This window comes from Rhincodon typus, chromosome 38 (assembly GCF_021869965.1).
Source record: "Rhincodon typus isolate 14 chromosome 38, sRhiTyp1.1, whole genome shotgun sequence".
NCBI classification, from domain to species: domain Eukaryota; kingdom Metazoa; phylum Chordata; class Chondrichthyes; order Orectolobiformes; family Rhincodontidae; genus Rhincodon; species Rhincodon typus.
In genome coordinates, this window is record NC_063369.1 from 14,671,296 (window position 1) to 14,690,808 (window position 19,513).

General features: G+C 44.7%; 2 non-coding genes across 2 annotated transcripts; one reads left to right on the forward strand and one right to left on the reverse strand.

Annotated features, from left to right (window-relative positions):
- The first annotated feature begins 2,211 nt into the window (after nucleotides 1-2,211).
- trnai-aau lies at nucleotides 2,212-2,285 on the forward strand. The gene has a single exon. It is a non-coding gene; the product is annotated as a tRNA-Ile (tRNA).
- A 15,318-nt stretch (nucleotides 2,286-17,603) lies between these two features.
- LOC125487270 lies at nucleotides 17,604-17,714 on the reverse strand. Its single transcript, XR_007265764.1, has one exon. It is a non-coding gene; the product is annotated as a U6 spliceosomal RNA (small nuclear RNA).
- Between the last annotated feature and the right edge of the window lie 1,799 nt (nucleotides 17,715-19,513).

Genomic DNA, 19,513 nt, shown 5'->3' on the forward strand with positions numbered 1-19,513 from the left:
CTTGAGCCTGTTTTATCCTTCAAAGAAATCTGTGGTCTAACTCTACATACCTGCCTTTGGCCCAAATCCAAAAATCCCTTTGTATAAGAAAAATTTACCTATCTCAGACTTAAAATTAACAACTGATCCAGTATCCACTGCCATTTGTGGAAGAGAGTTCCAAACCTCTACCACTCTGTATGTCGAAATACTTCCTAAAATCTCTCCCGAACGGTCTGGCCCTAATTCTCAGACTATGCCCCTAGTTCTAGAATCCTCAACCACTGGAAATACTTTATCTCTCCTGTCCTTTTTCCTGTTAATATCCTGAAGACTTCAATCAGATCACCCCTTAACCTTCTAACTTTGAGAAAAAGACAAGCCTTTTTTTGTAACAATCTTTATAACTTAAATCACAAAATCCAGCCATCACAATCTCATCACCAGCCTAGATTCTGTAAGGAAAGTGCTACAATCCACAATGAGGGTTAACTTAACCCTACGATTTTAAAACATCACGTCTCCAATCCATAAGCTAAGACAGTGGATCTTATTACTGAAGAACGGTAATATCTGAAACGTTGACTGCTCCTTTCCTCTAGATGCTGCCTAGCTTGCTGTTTCCTTCCAGCTTCCTGTTTGCCAATCTTGTGACTGTGGCTAATAACACAGTGTGGAGCTGGCAGCATCAGAGGATCAGGAAAGCTGACGTTTCGGGTCGGGACCCTTCTTCAGAAATGGGGGGTCCCGAGCGAAACGTCAACTTTCCTGCTCCTCTGATGCTGCCTGGCCTGCTGTGTTCCTCCAGCTCCACACTGTGTTATCTCAGAATCCAGCACCAGCAGTTCTTACTACCTCTTATGACTGTGGCTGTTCTATCATAGCCATTTAATGTCTGTTTATCTGTCGAACTTCAGGAGGTCTATCTGTGTTTGAACAGCGCTATTCATTGTTCAAGATGTTAGAACTGGCATTTGACTGAGGTAATGCAGACAGAGAGAAAGAGCAAGGAATGAATAATTAAAAATCTTGATGTATTGAATAATTTGGGGCAGGGTTTAGCTTCGAAATTGAGGAGATAGTGGCTCGATGACAATATCACTGGATCAACAGTTCGGAGGCCCAGGTGAATGCCCAAGGCTATGAATTTATATGCGTGCAGCTACTGGTAGGATTTAAAGCTGATTCTGAAACTTAAACCTAATGTGAACAATAGTCACCCATAAAACTATCATCAATTCCTATCCATCGAAGCCCAGCTGGTTCGCTAATAGGAAAGTTAATTTGCCTTCCTTACCCAGTCTGGCCTACGTGTCACTCCAGCCCCACATCAAAAGTGATTTTGCTGTTCCCAACAGATGAGAAGCATGTGAAAGCAAAATATTGCGGATGCTGGAAATCTGAAACAAGCACAGACAAAGGTTGGAGAAACTCAGCAGGTCTGGCAGCGTGTGTGGAGAGAGAAACAGAGTTAATGTCGTGATGTGTCGCTCTTGATGGGTAACAAGTTCGGCTTTGCCAGTGACGTTTACATCCCATGGATGGATGAACAAAGAACAAAAGAACAAAGAACAATGCAGCACAGGAACAGGCCCTTCGGCCCTCCAAGCCTGTGCTGACACCTTTTGCACATTTTCACATTTTGGGTGGCTTTAACCAGGCGATGGCATTGGCATGGTAACAGCCTGGGTCTCAATCCAAACCTGCATCCATGCCACCCACTCCTTGTTCTAACTGAGTTAGGGCAGTTGACAGACCAGACTGGTATTCAGACAAGCAAAGACAAATCTGGGTTTCTGTGTCTCAAAAAAAATGTGAATGCCAAAACTAAGATCGTTTTTTTTTATTTTTGAGTTGGGAAATGTGTCAAGCAATATAGAGTGAAGGTGGGAATATCAAATTAAAGTTCAGGTCCACCCTTGGAACTGGAGTAGGTCAGAGGATCAAATGTTCTTTTAGTATTATGTCATTTTGTGTCACTACATGTCTCTATGTCACTAGCTTATTTCCCAAGTCCCAATTCCGAATGATGTTTTAAAAGATAAATTCAATCAAACATCTGTGATGAGCAGTTTTATCATGTCTTCAAAAGGGGTGCAGGTTCATATGTCCTTGAAAGTGGAGTCACAGGTAGACAGGGTAATGAAGAAGGCATTTGTTGTGCTTGCCTTTCTTGGTCAGTGCATTGAGTACAGGAGTTGGGAGGCCATGTTGCAGCTGTACAGGACAGGTGGTTGGTTAGCTCAGCTGGTTAGAGTGTGGTGCTAATAACGCCAAGGTCATGGGTTTGATTCCCATACTGACCAAGTGCGTTGAATCCACATTGCCATGTACACGCTTTGTCCTCTTGTCGGAGGTTTGCAGGATGTTGGTTAGGCCACTTTTGGAATATTGTGTTCAGTTCTGGTCTCCCTACTATAGGAAGGATATTGTTGAACTTGAAAGGGTGCAGAAAAGATTTACAAGGACGTGGCCAGGGTTGGAGAGTTTGAGCTATAGGGAGAGGCTGAATAGGCTGGGGCTATTTTCCCTGGAGTGTTGGAGGCTGAGGGGTGACCTTGTAGAGGTTTATAAAATCATGAGGGGCATGGATAGGGTGAATAGCCAAGGTCTTTTTTTACCAGAGCAAGGGAGTCCAAAACTAGAGGGGCATAGGTTTAAGGTAAGAGGGGAAAGATTTAAAAGGACCTAATGGGCAACATTTCACACAGAGGGTGGTGCGTGTATGGAATGAGCTGCCAGAGGAAGTGGTGGAGGCTGGTACAATTACAACATTTAAAAGGGATCTGGATGGATGCATGAATAGGAAGGGTTTAGAGGGATATGGGCCAAATGCTGGTAAATGGGGCTAGGTTAATTCCGGATATCTGGTCGGCATGGATGAGTTGGATTGAAGGGTCTGTTTCCGTGCTGTACAACTCTATGACTCTAAGTCCCAGACGCGTAGCATTATGGAAAATCACTCTGAGCATATTTATCATTCATGCAAAATCAATGTCACATGCTTGTCATGCAAGGTGATGGAGGGAGAGATGCTGATCTGAAATTTTTGTAAAAAAATAGGATTTCAAAGCTGTAAAGCACTTGGTGGTTCCCTGAGGGGGTGAGGGGTGCTCCATAAATGCCGATTATTGTTTTCCTTCCTTCTGTGACTTAACCAACAGTGCAGCACCAAAATATTCATGAATTCCTTCAGCTGCTTGCAGTCTCCTGCTTGTCTCTGCTCCAAACAGTCCCGATCCTCTGCAGAACCAATGTTGCAGGCTTCAGGACTGGCTGTTTGCAAGTAGGCCACAAAACCGACAAGAGCTCTGAGGGGGTTAACAGAATTTGTAATGCTGGGAAAATCAGCTCACTGTGACCTTACACAACCATTCTACAATCTTACTAATTCCAGCGAGACTACAGTGAATTATTTCCAGGGAGTATTTATTATTTATTATGCTGGTAATGATTTTAATGCTTCTGTTGATCTGTTAGACGATGCCCTGTTGTTGAACTGTGGTCGATGAATATGTATGGCTTTCCCTTTTCACAGTCCCTCAACTTCTTGCAGATAGTAGACAAGAGTAATCGGCTCGAGTTTACGGTCGTGAGGGAATGAGAGACGGAGAGAAAGAGAGAGACAGAGAAAGGAGGGGATGAGCAACATAGGAAGCATGGAAGTGAAGGTTACGAGGGAGACAGTTGCAAACAGTTGAACAATACAAAAGGGGACTGTAAGGGGAAGCTGGAAAAGAAAGGGAGGGAGCGGTATTTGAGGGATACAAAATGATTTTGGTTCTTGTTAGGCAGCACAAAAGACAAAACAAAAAGGGACTGAAGCTGTGTGCGGCTCACGAAGCTGGAGGAATTCATGAATATTTTGGTGCTGCACTGTTGGTTAAATCACAGAAGGGAGGAAAGTGATAATCGGCATTTACGGGGCACCCCTCACCCCCTCAGGGAACCACCAAGTGCTTTACAGCTTTGAAGTCCATTTTTAAAAAAAAAAAATCATTTATATTTATTCACAGGATGAGGGAATCACTGGCCAGGCCAGCATTTAGCACTAAACATAGAGGGTGGTTAAGAGTCAACCACATTGCTGTGGGTCTGGAGTCACATGTAGGCCAGACCAGGTAAGGATGGCAGTTTCCTTCCTTAAAGGGCATTAGTGAACCAGGTGGGTTTTCCCTAACAATTGGCATCAGTCATCACTAGACTCTAAATTCCAGATTTTTAATTGAACTCAAATTCCATCTGCTATGGCAGGATTCAAACCCAGGCTCCCATAACGTTACCTTGGTCGCTGATTGAACAGTCCAGTGATAATACTGCCAGGCCAGCTCCTCCTTTAAATTGCAGGCCCTATTGAAATGCAGGAAATAGCAGCAACTAATTTGCGCGTCGCAAGTCCCCACAAGCAGCAATGTGGCCAATCTGTTTTACTGCCAGCATGTTGGTTGAGGGTAATACTGACCAGGTCAGTATCGCAGAATACCAATGTGCACAGATTTGCCATTTAGCCCGTTGTATCTGTATTGGTTCTTTTATGATTCAGAGCCAAGTCTCCTGCCTTTATCCTCAGGCCTATGTATTACTTTAAAACAAAATATTCTAAGTCCCTCTTGAACGCCTCAATTGTACTTGCCTCCAGTACCATTTCCACAGAGTGTATTCCGAACTACTCACTGGGTGGAAAAGCCTTTTCTCACCTTGTGTATGCTTTCTCCTCACAAAACCCTTAAAAACCGTGCCCTCTGCTTTCTGATTCATTTGCGGGTTCGGACAGTTTTTATCCTGGCTTTGCAAAGCTCTTTCAGATCTTTTCCTTTTTATGAGAACGGTTTCAATTTCTGCAAACAATCCTCATGAGTGAAATATCTCAACTGTGGAACTATTGTCGCAAAACCACTTCTGCAGTTTTTCTCCGATACTTTCACATCTTTCCCATAAAGTGGCAACCAGAAGTGTGTATACTACTCTGACAGAGGTCTAACCAGTGTCTCATCACAGCAGCAGCTTCTGAAATAACACCTCAGAGGCTGGTATCCCATCACCAAGTCACCCTTTATTTACACATGGAGAGTCCTTGACACTGACCCAGCTCCCTCACAGCCAGCTCTCAGAGTGAACAGACCCTCTGACCCTCCTGTTTCTATCTGTCAGCCAGGGCTCCCTGATTGGGCCAGGTTAACAGACCCAATCAGGGAACTCATATTCTGTGAGGTCCAGCTTGCCGACCTCATTACAACGACTGAAGTTCTGAGGAAGGGTCACCGGACCCGAAACATTAACTCTGTTTTTTTACTTCACAGATGCTGCCAGACCTGCTGAGCTTTTCCAGCAATTTTATTTTTGTTCCTGATTTACAGCATCGGCAGTTCTTTCAGTTTTCATTCAGTGCCATTTCCAAGTTCCCTGTGAAGATCCGGGCCTGGCTGTATTGGACATCGCCTGCTCGATGCCTCCATCATCACAACATTCGGACATTTTAGCCTGGCCGCACTGTGAAAGTGCTCACTCAGCGTCTGTATTCAATTCAGCGTGTCTCTCTTAATCTCTCAGAGCTCAGGGCCAAGGCCTACGCTAAGGCTCAGCCCTTAGCTGTTCAAGAAAAGCTCACAGCCAGAGTGGGGTGGGGGCTTCAAGGAGTACGGATGTCAGGTTGGCCACTTCCTATTGACGTGCGCCATGCACGGTCAACCTGTCGATTGGCGGCGTGGGATTGTAACTAGAACTCTTGTGGTCTCTCCAAGTGGAACCTTGTATGAATCCCAGGAGCAGGAAGCAAGGCAGACAGGTGGCAGGGTTGGGGGAGGGCACATAATTGCACTAGAGGCCAAAAATAATGTTCCCCTACCCACTGGCAATTAAATTCCCAGAATTTGTAAGGGAGGGGAAGGGGAAAGTTTGAACTTCCCAATGGCACACACATGACAAGGGCAGATTGCCAGAATTAACATTCCCTTTCCCAATTAAATTCTTCACAAGTAAGGAATATATGCCCTCAAGCTGCCTGCTATCATTTGGCAGTGGGTGAGGTAATACATTCGCTAGAAGCTGAGGCCGAATAGCCTGGGGCTATTTTACCTGGAGTGTCGGAGGCTGAGGGGTGACCTTATAGAGGTTTATAAAATCATGAGGGGCATGGATAGGGTGAACAGTTTTCTCCAGGGTGGCGGAGTCCAAAACTAGAAGGGCACAGGTTTAAGGTGAGGGGGGGAAAGATTTAAAAGGGGCCTGAGGGGCAACATTTTCACACAGAGGGTGGTGCGTGTATGGAATGAGTTCCAGAGGAAGTGGTGGAGGCTGGTACAATTGCAACATTTAAAAGGCATCTGGATGGGGACATGGATAGTAAAGGTTTTAGAGGGATATGGACCAAATGCTGGCAAATGGGTCTAAATTAATATAGGATATCTGGTTGGCATGTACAAGTCAGACCTAAGCGTCTGTTTCTGTGTAGTATGATTCTATCACTCTGTGATTTGCTGGAGTTAGACTGCTTTAACCTCTCTATGGTGAGTGTCTATCCATGCCAGGCCGTGATAGACACCTGGGAATGGGGAGGGGTGACCGAGGATGACCCACGGAGGAGGCTGAAGGGGTATTGGACGTAGGTCAAGGGTGCTTGACAGGGAAGAAGATATAGGCTGACTGGAGAAGGTTGGTAAGAGTCAGAATGTTCAGCTGTAGGTGTCAATGTGATAGTTCAAGTGATGCTCCTGGCTTGCGGGGAACAAATGCTTCTCTTCTATGTCAAAGCACTTTTAACACTTTGAGGTATCACTTGGGAGCCTCAACATTCTGCTCAGCCTGTTACGAGGCTCCCCAAGCTCCTCATGCATGAATAATGAGCTAAGCCGCTGCGTAATCACCTGAGAAAAGTTGATCCACCCTCTGAGAGTAAGTTCTATGTCTTCTGACCAATTTAGGCCGCATAGCAGGGAGTCAATAGCCTAGCGGTATTATTGCTGGACCATTAATCCAGAAACTCAGCTCTTGTTCTGCAGACCTGGGTTCAAATCTTGCCATGGCGCAGAGTTTGACTTCAATAGCGAATCTGGAATTAAGGATCTAATGATGACCAATGTGACTCCAGACCCACAGCAATGTAGTTGACTCTCAACTGCCCTCTGGGGAATTATGGATGGGCAATCAACAATGGCATAACCAGAGACTCCCACTCCCGTAAATGAATAAAAGAAGGGAAGCTCAACCCTGAGGAGTGAATTTGAAAAGAATCAGTAATTTTCAACAATTAATATGGAGGTCGAGTCTTGGAAGGTGACATCGAAGGGTTTGTTTTGGGAATGAGCAGGAGGGGTTAGTGTTTGAGGCTGTGACCTTGTTTGGAGGAAGCTCAGGGATCGATCCTGTGAAGGGTTGCTCTGGAATGAGGTCTAGTCTGATAAAGAGAGCATAGGCTGTTAAAAGTACATAAAAAATGTAAGGTTTATAATCTCGCTTGGCCCTTTCTGGCCTGTAAACCCCTCTGAGAAGCCACAATACTGTCAAAGTCCTAAGCTTTCTGACCTCCCTCACAGCCTAACCACTGCGCACACAGGAACCCAAACTGTTGACCACACACAAGCTATGCATTTTTTATGGCTGTGTCTTTAATTCAACCATCTTGCTGTGAACTTCACAAAACCCAATGTTCTCAGCTGATGTGCCTAAACTCACAATTCTGAGTTAATATTTAACACACCCTTAAATTATTCATGATCTATACGCAGCTCTGACAGACTGGGGAAAGGGTAGCTTATATTCTCCGAGCAGTGCTTGAGTAGAGTTTAATTTGTTTGGGCTGTGGAAATGGAGCATCGCTTCGTCATCAACGAACAAGCTGAGTCCATGCGAATAAAACAGGCTCTCTGTTTGCCCCGGGCATGCACAGCAGGGAGTCACCTGCTAAAAAAAACACTAGCCTCAGGCAATCGCAATTCTCTGTATCCTTTCACCCAGACTCTTTCGTTTCTTTTGCTGACCTCCTCCTCTGTCCTTTGCAAATCTTTAACCTGCTACTTTGCCTTTCACAACGAGGTGATGCAGGTTGGAAGGGTGTCAGTTTAATCAGCCAGTGCGGGAGCGAGGCTCTCAACAGAACTGGCCACAACAAATTGTGCCAATGTACTGACCCAATGGTGCCCGTTTTTAGCCTGCTATTCCCTCCTTCCTGCGGTAAATTTCTGACCGCACACGCATGCTATCACTTTCAGAAGGAACAAGCCAGTAAACAAAACACTTGGAAATGAACATACCCATCATAATGGACCTCTATTCTCATAACATAGGGACAAGAGTTGGCCATTCAACCCTTCAATCCTGTTCTGCCATTCAATGAGATAAGTAGCCTAACTGCATATACCTGCCCTTGACCCATATCCCTTAATAGCTTTGTTTAATAAAAATCTATCTCTTTTAGATTTAAAATGAACAACTGATAATGGGGAGGTAATGGTATTATTGCAAGGATATTAATCCAGAATCTCAGTTTATGTTCTGGGGATCTGGGTTCAAATCCCACCATGGCAGAAGGTAGAATTTGAATTTATTGAAAGAAAAGAATCTGGAATTACGAGTCTAATGCTGACCGTGAATCCATTGTTGATTGTTGGAAAAACCCACCTGGTTCACTCATGTCCTTCAGGGAAGGAAACTGCCATCCTTACCTGGTCTGGCCTACATGTGACTCCAGACCCACAGCAATGTGGTTGACTCTTAACTGCCCTCAGGGCAATTAGGGATGGGCAATAAAAGCTGCCTGGCCAGTGACTCCCTCATCCCGTGAACGAATTAAAAACAAACTGATTCAGTATCCACTGCCACTTGTGGAAGAGAGCTCCAAATCTCTCCCACCCTTTCTGTGTTCAAGTGCTTCCTAACATCTCTCCTGAATGGTCTGGCCCTAATTCTCAGGCTATGTACTTGAGTTCTTTCCTGAGGTATACTGTAAAAGATGAGTTAACCAGAATGACTCAAACCTCAGTTTTACTGTTTTATCCTTACTCAGCTTCTATTTGTGATAGAAGCATATAAAATTATGAGGGGTGTGGATAGGCAGAGTCTTTATCCCAGGGTGGAAATGTCAAATATTAGGGTGCTTAGGCCTAAGGTGAGAGGGGGAAAATTTAAAGGAGATGTGCGAGGAAAGTTACTAACACAGAGGGTGGTAGGTGCCTGGAATGCGTTGCCGGGGGAGGTGGTAGAAGCAGATACAATAACAATGTTTAAGAGGCATTCAGCCAGACACATGAACAGGCAGGGAATAGAGGGATACGGATCATGTGCAGGCAAATGGGTTTAATTTAGAATGGAGTCATGGTCAACAGGCATGGTGGACCACAGGGCCTGTCCTTGTGCTACACTGCTCCACAATGTTTAAGACAATCCCTCCATACCTGGTATTAGCCTAGTGAACATTTCTGGATTGCCTCTGATGCCAGTCTATCTTTCATCGAATCGTAGAATCCCTACAGCACAGAGAGAGGCCATTCAGCCCACTGAGTCTATACTGACCCGCTGAAGTGCATCTCATCCAGATCATAACAGTTTCTTAGATATGGGGCTCAAAACTTTTGACAGTACTTCAGATGTGGTCTGACTAGGACCTGGTATCGTTTTAGCAAGAATTCCTATTTTTATATTACAATCTTTTTCAAACAAAGACCAACATTCCATTTGCCTTCTCTATTAGCCACTGGATGCTAGGTTTTTCGTGTGTGATTTTGCACAACAACCCCAAATCCCTCAGTTTAACAGCTTTCTGCAGTCTTTCTCAATCTAAATAATATTCAGCTCTTCAATTCTTCCTGTTGCACTGCATAATCTCACATATCCATCTCTGCCAAAGGTTCACATTTTTCCACAGCCTCACCTTAACCAATCGTTATAACCTCCACTGGCCATATAACTGTTAGAGATAAGTGCCTGATCATCCCCAAATTATAGATGTTGCCCCATTGATGGTCATTCCTTGAGCTGCTAAAGTCCATTCTTCCAGTGGGACAGTGAAATAGGTTTTGAAAGGTTTCATACTGAGGATGAAAGAAAGAGAGTATTGTCCTGGTTTATTGTAAAAACTAAGGACCAGGTATTCACCTCTAACATTTAGAGGGACAAGGGCAGTAGGTACATGGGAAGACCACCCCCTGCAAATTCGCCTCCAATCCACTTACCATCCTGACTTGGAAATATATCACCTTTCCTTCCTTGCCGCTGGCTCAAAATCCTGGAATTCCCTCCCTAAGGGCATTGTGGGTCAAACATAGCAGATGGGCTGCAGCGCTTCAAAATGGCAGCTCACCCCCACCTTCTCAAGGGGCAACTAGGGATGAACAAAAATTTTGGCCCAGCTAGCGATGCATATATCCCTTGAACAAATATGAAAGGAAGCCCAGGCCAAAGGTCTAGAGACAAAAGTTCAAATCCCAGTGTTTGAAATTTGAATTCAATTGATAAAATCTGGAATTCTAAGCTACTCTCAGTGAAGGCCACCATGGTGACTGTCATCAGGTGTCATAATAGCCCATGTAGTTCACTAATGCCCTTCGGTGAAGGATATCTTCAATCATTAATGAATCAGGCCTATGTGTGATTCCAGACCCACTGCAACGTAGTTGACGTTTACCTGCAATTAGGAATGGGCAACATGCCGGTGATGCCCATAATCCTTGACTGAAGACACTGGTAAAAATGGGCTTTTCCAACTGTGATAGGAAGCAAATTCAGAGAAATATTTTATCCTGATGGAAAGGTTCAAAAACTGAGGAAAGTAGCCTTAAAATCAGATCTTCGGTGATCAACATACGTTCTGGGGATGTAGTGATTATAACGAGGTCATCGGATGGACCTCATAGAGTATGAGTTCCCTGATTGGGGCTGTAAACCTGGTCCAATCAAGGAGCCCTGGCTGACAGATATAAACAGGAGGGTCAGTGGTTCTGTTCTCTCTGAGAGCTGGCTCTGAGGGAGCTGGGTCAGTATCAAGGACTCTCCACGTGTAAATAAAGGGTGACTTGGTGATGGGACGCTGACCTCTGTGGAGTTATTTCAAGGGGACCTACAAAATACCCAAAGGTCAAACAGAAATTGTACACACAGACTAACAATATTCATAAGAAAATGATATGGTTGTTTAGAAAGAGTGTAAGAGGTAATTGAGAGTTACAGTGGGTGGGGTTGACATTAGGGACAATATTGATTGACCTTTGAACTTTTCCTGTTCTTAGGTCATACTATAACTTTCTATAGGCTTGCAGAGACCTTAAAGTTCAATGATGGGAGGCAGAAAGGATGAGGGAGTGTTTAAGGCCTAGAAGACTAAAGAACACCCTTTCCCATTGCTCATAATACCAGCACAGCAGACAGATAACTCACTGAGTGTGAACTGTTTTGATGGATAGTCTAACAGGATACAATATACAATATAAACAGTGGTCTTTCCTTCACTTTGTCTCCTTCAGCTGGTTGATTCTGGGCTCATGTCCTCTGTGTTCAGCCTCTTAGCCCCTTTGGCCTCATAGGGTGGCACAGTAGCTCAGTGGTTAGCAATGCCACCTCTCAGCGCCAGGGCTTTGTGTTCGATTCCAGCCTCAGATGACTGTCTGTGTGGAGTTTGCACATTCTCCACATGTCTGCGTGGGTGTGCTCTGGTTTCCTACCACAGTCCAAAGATGAGCAGGTTAGGGTGGGTTGGCCATGCTAAATTGCCCCATAGTGTCCGGGGATGTGCAGGCTGGTTGGGTTAGCCATGGGGATGCAGGGTTACAGGGATAGGGTGTAAGGGGGGGAAGGTTTGGGTAGGATGCTCTTTGGAGGGTTGGTGTGGACTCAATGGGCTGAGTGGCCTGCTTCCACACTATAGGGATTCTAGGATACAGTAGCAGAGATTAAGGATAGCAAAGAAAAGGGAAAAAATAAGGACAAATTTGGATAAAAAAAGGGATAAGTTCACTTAGTCACTTGCTTCATAGGAATACAAAATAGTATAAATCAGAGAAAGGCCATTCAGCCTGCCATATCTGTTATATCTCTTTGAAGGAGCACTCCAATTTATCTCATCTGCCTTATCCTTTCCGCAAAGCTTTCTTCCTCCTCCAAATATTTTTGAATCTGAGTCCACTGCTTTTTCAGACACTGTATTCCAAATCATAACAGCTCAGTATCTAAAAATCTTTCTCATCTCCCCGCTGCTTCTTTTTTTTTGTCAGTTGCCTTAAATCCTTTAGTGAATGACACGTCTGCCACTGGCAATAGTTATTCCTCATTTATTTTATCAAAATCCTTCATAATTGCCTGAATTATCATCCCCCCCAAAACTGTCCTGGCTCTAAGGAAGACAAACCCAGCATCTCCGCTGTCTTTACAGACTGATTAATATCAAGTGACATCCAGAGAGACACTTGAGTGAGAGACGGAGATAGATAAAAGAATGCTTGTTGCAGGAATGGGTTAGTGACAGTGTGATATGAGGCCAAGGTGACAGAATGAAGCTGGAAATGTCATTCTGATTCCGAGTTCTGACGCCTTCATTAACAAGGAGGAGAATTACAAGGAACAGAGAGAGAAGGGTGGGGGGTGCGGGTGTAGGGTGGAGAGATATGGAGACAGTGACAGAGAGAGACAGACAGACATGGAGTCAGACGGGGGAGAGAGACAGAAAGTGAGATAGACAAAAGACGGAGAGAAAGTGAGAATGAAAGACAGAGAGATAGATAGACAGAGAGAGAAAAAGAGAGACGGAAAACAGAAATAGAAAGAAAGAGGCACAAAGAGAGAGACAGAAAGAGAGGCAGAGAGAGAAAGAGAGACAGTGAGAGAGAAAAACACACATGCACACAGATACAGATAGAAGAAAAAAAGAGACAGAAAGTTAGAGAAAGAAGGAGAAACAGAATGGGGGTATGGGGTGATGGGGGGGTAGAGAGAGAGAAAAGCAGAGAGTTAGAGACAGAGAGAGTGAGAGGCTAAGAGTGAGCGAGAGAGAGATGACAGTGAGACAGAGAGAGAGAGTGATTGAGAGAGAAATAGATAGAGAGAGAGAGACAGTTTCAGAGACAGATAGCTAGATAGGCTGAGAGAGTGTGAGAGAGAGAGAGTGAAGCAGAGAGACAGATGAGCTTATTAGATCATTGCTCTGCATCCTGCAGAGGCCTCAGTGGATCTAAAGGCCCCTCCCTGACCCTTAGGGAACGAGCCACGTCAACATTACCACGAGGTTGTTCTTTGCGAGCACTTTGATGAGAATGGAGTCTGATCTGCAAGCTGCTCTCCACGACCTCACCGTGCGATCTAATGCTTATTCCTCTTGGCCATTCCAAGTCAGCTGGGTCATCAATAAAAGAAACCGCTCACAGGGGACGCCATGTGAGTGAATAGGCCCACGTGAAACTGTGCTGCCTCATGAATTTCTTAATGGCTACTGTTTGAAAGGAGGTGAAGCACTGTCAGGGCTTTGCTGCTCAAGACCACTTAACTGTTTCAAGATGAGACAAGGAAAACCAGATCACAGCTCTACCTTGCTATCTGTTCCCAGGCAGCTCCTAAGATCCATGAGTAAGGTGCAACTGAGATTGTAAGTCAACTCACTACTTCATTCCTGTAGCACGTAGCAACTTGAAACAAATCTGGCTTCTACACACAGTCAAAACACTCCCGCGCACTTCGCAAGAGCATTATCAGAGAATGGTCGATGCTAAGGAGACATTAAAGTCACCACAGAACAACCAGGCCATAGCCCCACTCTCTCATTAGAGACTGAGACAACTGGTGAGGGGTTGAGAAGGAGAGCCCTTCATGGTAGCCTCAGCCAGTGAGGGGAATTGAACCCAAGCTGTTGGCGTTACTCTGCATCACAAACCTGCCCTCCCAGCTAACTGATCCCCACTGAAAGAGGTGACCAAACGACATGGTCAAAGAAATAGGCTCAAAGGAGTCATAGCGTCATACAATGCGGAAACAGGTCCTTCGGCCCGACTTGTCCATGCCGACCCAGTTTCCTAAACTGAATAGTCCCATTTGCCTGCGTGTGGCCCATTTCCCTCCAAACCTTTCCTACTCAGGTACCTGTCCAAATGTCTTTTAAATGTTGTAACTGTATCCATGTCTACCACTTCGTCTGGCAGCTCGTTCCATACACGCACCACCCTCTGTGTGAAAAAGTTGCCCCTTAGGTCCCATTTAAATCTTGCCCCTCTTGCTTTAAACCTATGCCCTCTAGTTTTGGATTCCACTACCCTGGGAAAAAGACCTTGACTATTCACTCTAGCCATGCCCCTCATGATTTTATAAACCTCTACAAGGTTGTTAGCAATGAAAATAATTTGATCATTGCAAAACAAGAGACAACAACATTGTACTGAAGACTGAAATAGAAGGAAGAAGTGAAGACTTTAGAGATCTGAAACAAAAACAGAAATTGATGGCAAAAGTCAGCAGGTCTGGCAGCATCTGAGGGAAGAAAGCAGTGTTAACATTTCGATCCGGTGACTCTGTTCTGATTGAAGATTGAAGTTGCTGAGTTTTGCCAACAATTTCTGTTTTCGTTTAGTGCATTGAAGACATTTGTGCAACTGTAGTCTATAATTACAAGCCAAGCAAGCAAACTAATATGATTCGTGAATCATGTACAAGTCACCCTTAACTGGAAGAAGCTAGGCAGATTTGCACTGACATACTTCTCACAATCCTCAGACCAGGCTCAGTTTTATTGGGGGTGGGGAATGCCAGGGCTCCAAATTCTGGGTAAAAGAGTGAACCCAGGTTCAGGTGGCAGGACCTGCTCGTCAACATTAGCATAGATGAACCCCACTCCCCACCAACTCAACTGTTTAGGAGAGGCGGGCACTGCTGAGGAGTGTGGGAGGTGACCCAGAATGAAGAAGAGAAAAAACATCTCGCACACGGTCTGAGGATCAAAGATTTAAAAGGGACCTGAGGGGCAACTTTTTCACGCAGAGGGCGGTGCGTGTATGGAATGAGCTGCCAGAGGAAGTGGTGGAGGCTGGTACAATTACAATATTTAAAAGACACCTGGATGGGTACATGAATAGGAAGGGTTTAGAGGGATATGGGCCAAATGCTGGCAAATGGGACTAGATTCATTTAGGATATCTGGTCAGCATGGATGAGTTCAACTGAAGGGTCTGTTTCCATGCTGTACATCTCTATGACTCAATGACTCTATCTAACTCCTCCTGGGAGGTCCTTGGTTGTGTTCCATCCCTGCTTGCATCGACCTCACTGGCTCCATGAAGCCATTGCTCTCCTCCTAATCACACCAGCTCCCCCCAGACTGCTGCGGTGAGACTCCTTTCACGTAGCTCCCGACTCATTGAAGGTCTACCCCAGTGTTGGCAAAACGCCAATGGCACCATTAAAATGGGACGTTAACTGTGGAGCAGGAGGGTGTTGAGTGGCGGCCTGGGGATAAGTGGAGGCTTAATAATTCCATTGGTACAATTCCATAGTAGGACCCCACCATTTAGGGTTGGCAATGGCCTCGTGGTACTGTTGCTGGACTATTAATCCAGCCACCTAGATAATGTTCTAGGGAAGTAGGTTCAAATCCAGGCATGGCTGATAGTGCAACATGAATTCAATAAATATATCTGGAATTAAGAGTTTGGTGATGACCATGAATCCATTGTGGTTTGTTGGGAAAAGCCCATCCAGTTCACTAATGTCCTTTAGGGAAGGAAACTGCCATCCTTACCTGGTCTGGCCTACATGTGACTCCAGACTCACAACAATTCAGTTGAATCTTATGGCAATTAGACATAAGCAATAAATGTTAACCTAGCCAACGAAGCCCTCATCCTGTGAATGAACTAAGAAGAGAATCAGGGGCTAATCCAATCCTGAAATGTTACCACGCCCTGCTACAGCCAACCAACCCTGTCCTTCCTGGGGATTGGTCACATCCTGCCACCGTTTCCCTCAGGGACAATCACCCCGAATTGCAGTGGCTCACCTTGAAGTGAATTGGCTGCATGTTTATGCACAGCAAGATCCCGCTAGCCATGGTGACGTGAATGACCTGCCACATGCTTTTTTTGGCAAACGGGATTTGAGCGAGGAGTGTTGGCACAACTCTGTTTTGTGCATTCCCACGGGATCTTTTGAGATTCATCGAAAACTCGAGGGACACAATCTCATTGAAGAATAAACAAGGTCCTGCTGGCTGGAGACTCAGTCTGCGAACCTGCACTCAAACCTCAGACTGGATTGGAAGGATCATTCATTGTGACTTCTTTAATGTTCTTCCTCTCTGCAGGTTCTGTTTAACATCTACCCTTGGCAGACGTTTTCCCCACCTTTTCCTCAAAGTGGGGGTGAGTGTGGTAGATGGTAGCTAACACATTATCCCCACACTACTAAGGAACTCAGCCAAGTCTGCCCATTAGCTCACAAAGAGATGACAGGAAGCATATCAGTGAGTATCCTCTGACACTGCCTGGCCTGCTGTGTTCCTCCAGCTCCACACTGTGTTATCTCTGACTCCAGCATCGGCAGTTCTTACTATCTCTGAGCAAGTTATAACCATCTTTGTGGCATCAGTTATTGGGAACAGTTTCTCCTCCTCTACCTTCTCCGAAGTTATCATAAACCTGTACATCCATAAATCTGTTCATCTGAAAGAAAGTGACTGCAGCTTTTTGAATCTAACAAAAATCCTTTTTCTTATCTCAAGGCCAAAAGATTGAAAATGTTGACTTAGGGATTTGTTGCAGAATAAATACATAAATGTATATACTTCATGACCTGGATAAACTGAGCTATAAAATGAGTTTTTAATTGCTACAGTTTTTTTAAAAATACTCACAAATGGGATGTGGGCCAGTATTTATTGCCCTGTCCATAGTTGCCCGTTGAGAAGGTGGGGGTGAGCTGTGTTCTTGAACCGCTGCAGTCCCTGTGCTGTGGGTTGACTCACAATGCCATTAGGGAGGGAGTTCCAGGATTTTGATCCAGCAACAGTGAAGGAACGGCGATATATTTCCAAGTCAGGATGGTGAGTGGCTTGGAGGGGAACTTGCAGGGGGTGGTGTTCCCATGTACCTGCTGCCCTTGTCCTTCTAGATGGAAGTGGTCATGGATTTGGAAGGTGCTGTCTGAGGATCTTTGGTGAATTTCTGCAGTGCCTATATTAATAACTGAAGCTCTCTCAAATGTTTTAGTATTGAAATTGACGTCTTCACTTTTAGCGGAATACAGCAAAGAACAGAATTTGTACCTCATTCCAACCTAAATGAGTGAAAACGGAGAATTTATCACCACGAGTTAATAAGACCCTCTCTGCTATTCTGAAAGAACTGGTTTTCAGAGCATTTAGGTAATTTGTTAAATTATTTATCTGAGTGATTTGAAGCTGAACCTTTAGAACCCTTTTTGAGGTGAGCTTCGATTAGCTCCACATGGAACTCCAGTACATTTGGGTTCTTGTAGATGCTTTCAACAGCCAGTTACAACACAACTCTGGAACAAAGGATCTGAAGAAGGGTCCTGACCCGAAATGTCAACTTTCCTGCTCCTCTGATGCTGCCTGGCCTGCTGTGTTCCTCCAGCTCCACACTGTGTTATCTCTGGAACAAATGGGACTTGAGCCCAGGACTCCCAACACTGCACCACGAGAGCGAAATATGGACCCCTTCACAAATTTACATGCCATCCTTTTCCAAAGGCCACTGCTAACCTTCTCTATATCGTTCCAATTTTAGTACATTGGCTTTTTACTGTTTAATCCCCCTCTGGAAATTCTTAGATGGATTAAAAGAAAAGAGAAGGGGCACCACAGGAAGTTGCAAACACACACCACAAACATTTGGGGCAATCTAATTGGTCCAGCCTCTTCCTTTTACTTACTGCCTGTGAATACTCAAGTCTGATTGGCTGTTTCCTGACAAGTATTCCCCCCCATTGGTCATTTTCTTTTTTATAAATTATGTATGTCAATACATTCTGGGTTCCAACCAATCCTCTGCTTCTACCGATCAGGAAGTACACGCAACTCTGGATGTGCGACAGAAGAATGATGATGGTGGGCAATTAAAAAAATGCTGAGCATTCCGCCTCAACAGGTGTCCCGTAGCATTACTCCAGTATGAGAAGGGCAGGGAAATTATTGAACAAAACTGGGAGGGAAAAGGTGTAAAGGGTCTGCCCAGGGGCAGCGAAATGGATGCATTTGGATCCGTCACCAGAAAGTAAATAATTTTTTTTTCCTCATGTACCCATTGCATTGACCAACAATTAGCACATTCACATGTTCAGTGATTAGACAGTTTTTCTGAATGCTCAGCAGAAAGGCCTTGATGTGGAAGCAGGCTATTTGGCCCATTGAGTCCACACCGACCCTTCAGAGAGCATTCCACCCAGTCCCAACACCTTACCACATATTTCCCATGGCCAACCCACCTAACCTGCACATCGTTGGACTGTGGGAGGAAACCCACACAGACAAAGGGAGAACGTGCAAACCCCACACAATCGCCCAAGGTTGGAATCAAACCCAGGTCCCTGGTGCCGTGAGGCAGCAGTGCTAACCCCTGAGCCACCTGAATCATGTTATTTAACCTCTCCCAATGTCTGTTCGATTTCTCTCATTTTCTGTCTCACTCTCGATCCACCTAACTCTTCCACCTAAATAAAAATAATTACTTGCCGTTTAAAGCACACCACAAGAAAGAATTCTAAAGTTTCAGCTTGGAATCACCTGGATAAATAACTTCATAAACTACCCTAATGATCTGCAGACTAGATCTCGCAGAATAGCTGAAAGTTTCTTATTACCTTGTGATAGATTCTCTATGTTTCATGCATCCAGGTCAGAGAGAGGTACAGATAAATAAGTGACTATGGATGAGCCAAATTTGTATTTATCCCACGTGATTTTGACTGGTCCTTTTGGAAGGAGGGGAATCCCAATAAAACACAACATAATCCCGAATAAAATGTTGTTTTTCAGCAACAAAAGAAGAAATTGCTGAGGAAACTGAGCAGGTTTGGCAGAGAATGGAAAAAACTCGGGTTGTTTTCTCTGGAGCAGTGAGGCTGAGGGGAGACTTGATAGAAGTCTATAAAATTATGAGATACATACATAGGGTTGACAGTCAGAATCTTTTTTTCCCCAGAGCTGAAATGTTTAAATACTAGAGGGCATGTCTTTAAGGTGAGAGGGGGAAAATTCAAAGGAGACGTAGGGGGCATGATTTTGATACAGAGAGTGTTAGGAACCTGGAACACACTGCCAGGGGTGGTGGTGGAGGCAGATACGATAGCGGCGTTTAAGGGGCTTTTAGATAAGCACATGGATATTCAAGGAATGAAGGGACATGGACTAAGGGCAGGCAGAAGGGATTAGTTTAATTTAGCATCATGTTTGGCACAACATCGTGGGCTGAAGGGCCCATTCCTATGCTGCAGTGTTCTATGTTCTATATTCTACCTGTGAGCCAAGAAAGCAGAGTTGATGTTTTTGATCCAGTGACCCTTTCGCAGGACTGGGAAACCCTGTTGGAGATAGCAACAGAAGTTCTTCAAGTTG